General features: G+C 50.7%; 1 protein-coding gene across 9 annotated transcripts in view; it reads left to right on the forward strand.

Moving 5' to 3' along the window:
* Positions 1-2,568, forward strand: part of LOC122556090 (LIM domain containing preferred translocation partner in lipoma) — a 376,029-nt gene that overhangs the window by 33,198 nt on the left and 340,263 nt on the right. The window contains exon 1 of one of the 9 annotated variants that reach the window (XM_043702542.1): positions 1,661-1,685. The exons of the other annotated variants lie outside the window; for them this stretch is intronic. The gene's annotated coding sequence lies outside the window, so the exon portion shown is untranslated. Of the gene's footprint in view, positions 1-1,660; positions 1,686-2,568 lie in introns of those variants that run through there. 9 annotated transcript variants of the gene reach the window in all.

The raw sequence follows: 2,568 nt of genomic DNA on the forward strand, positions 1-2,568 counted from the left end.
GGTAGTGGGGTTGATTGGTGCGGGTATCCCGGAGATGTTCCCTAAAGTGCTCTGCGAGAAGGCGTCCAGTCTCCCCAGTGTAGAGGTGACTGCATCAGGAGCAATGGATACAATAAATGACATTGGTGGATGTACAGGTGAAACTTCAATGGATGTGGAAGGCTCCTTTGGGTCCTTGGATGGAAGTGAGGGGGGAGGTGTGGGCGCAGGTTTTGCAATTCCTGTGGTGGCAGGTGAAAGTGCCAGGTGGGGAGGGTGGGTTGTTGGGGTGCGTGGACCTGACCAGGTAGTCACGGAGGGAACAGTCTTTGCAGAAAGCGGAATGTGGTAGGGAGGGAAATACCCCTCTGGTGGTGGAGTCCGTATGGAGATGGCAGAAATTTAAGCAGGTGATGCGGTTTATGTAAAGGTTGGTAGGGTGGAAGATGAGGACCGGGGAGTTCTGTCCTTGTTGCGGTTGGAGGCATTTCCAACTGCTGCCGAGACATTAACCAGCTCAACCTGTCTACCCCCCTCCCCCACTCCAACCTCTCACCCTCACAATGTGCTGCCCTCTACTCCCGCTGCTCCAATCCCGACCTCACCATCAAACCAGCGGATAAAGGGGGTGAATGGTAGTTTGGCGCTTTGACCTCTACACCACTGAAGCCAGATGCCAATTCGAAGACACCTCCTCTGACTGCCCCCTCAATCATGACCCCACCACCCATCACCAAACAATCATCTCCCAGACCATACAGAACCTCATCACCTCAGGAGATCTCCCACCCACAGCATCCAACCTCATAGTCCAGGAACCCCGCACCACCCGATTCTACTTCCTTCCCAAGATCCACAAACCTGACCGTCTTGGCTGACCCATTGTCTCAACCTGCTCCTGCCCCTCTGAACTCATCTCTACCTACCTTGATACTGTCCTATTCTCCCTAGTCCAGGAACTCCCTACTTCATTCGAGACACCAACCATGCCCTCCACCTCCTCTATGGAGGTGTAGAGGGGTTGGATGTCCATGGTGAAGATGAGGTATTGGGGGCCGGAGAAATGGAAGTTTTGGAGGAGGAGGAGGGCATGGGTGGTGTCTTGAATGTATGTGGGGAGTTCCTGGACTAGGGGGGATTGGTCAGTATCGAGATCGGTGGAGGTGAGTTCGGTTGGGCAGGAGCAGGCTGAGACAATGGGTCGGCCAGGATGGTCAGATTTGTGGATCTTGGGAAGGAGGTAGAATTGGGGAGTGCGGGGTTCCCGGACTACGAGGTTGGAAGCTGTGAGTGGGCGATCTCCTGAGGTGATGAGATTATGTATGGTCTGGGAGATGATGGTTTGGTGATCGGGGGTGGGGTCATGATCGAGGGGGCAATAGGTGGAAGTGCATGGACATCCAATCCCTCTACACCTCCATCCGCCATGATCAGGACCTCCAAGCCCTCGGCTTCATCCTCTCCTGACGTCCCCAACAGTATCATCCCACTGACACTCTCATTCGTTTGGCTGAACTGGTCCTCACTCATAACAATTTCTCCTTCATATCCTCCCACTTCCTCCAGATGAAAGGGGTAGCCATGGGCACCTGCATGGGCCCAAGCTATGCCTGTCTCTTTGTCGGCTACATAGAACAGTCCACCTTCTGTAGTTACACTGGGACCACTTCTCACCTCGTCCTCCGATAATTGGATGCGAGCATGAGGTATGGTTAGTAAGTTTGCAGATGACACCAAAATTGGAAGTGTGGTGGACAGTGAAGAAGGTTACCTTAGATGACAACAGGATCTTGATCAGATGGGCCAATGGGCTGAGAAGTAGCAGATGGAGTTTAATTCAGATAAATGCGAGGTGCTGCATTTTGGGAAAGCATATCTTAACAGGACTTATACACTTAATGGTAGGGTCCTAGGGAATGTTGCTGAACAAAGAGACCATGTAGTGCAGCTTCATAGCTCCTTGAAAGTGGAGTTGCAGGTAGATAGGATAGTGAAGAAGGCGTTTGGTATGTTTTCCTTTATTGGTCAGAGTATTGAGTACAGGATTTGGGAGGTCATGTTGCAGCTGTACAGGACATTGGTTAGGCCACTGTTGGACTATTGCGTGCCATTCTGGTCTCCTTGCTATCGGAAAGATATTGCAAAACTTAAAAGGGTTCAGAAAAGATTTACAAGGATGCTGCCAGGGTTGGAGGATTTGAGCTATAAGGAGAGGCTGAACAGGCTGGGGCTGTTGTCCCTGGAACATTAGAGGCTGCAGGATGACCTTATAGAGGTTTACAAAATTATGAGGGGCATGGATAGGATAAATAGACAAAGTCTTTTCTCTGGGGTGGGCGAGTTCAGAACTAGAGGGCATAGGTTTAGGGTGAGAAGGAAAAGATATAAAAGAGACCTAAGGGGCATTTTTTTCATACACAGGATGGTACATGTATGGAATGAGTTGCCAGAGGAAGTGGTGGAGGCTGGTACAATTGAAACATTTAAAAGACATTTGGATGGGTATATGAATACGAAGAGTTTGGAGGGATATGGGCTGGGTGCTGGCAGGTGGGACTAGATTGGGTTGGGATATCTGGTCGGCATGGA

This window comes from Chiloscyllium plagiosum, chromosome 13 (genome assembly GCF_004010195.1).
Source record: "Chiloscyllium plagiosum isolate BGI_BamShark_2017 chromosome 13, ASM401019v2, whole genome shotgun sequence".
NCBI lineage: Eukaryota > Metazoa > Chordata > Chondrichthyes > Orectolobiformes > Hemiscylliidae > Chiloscyllium > Chiloscyllium plagiosum.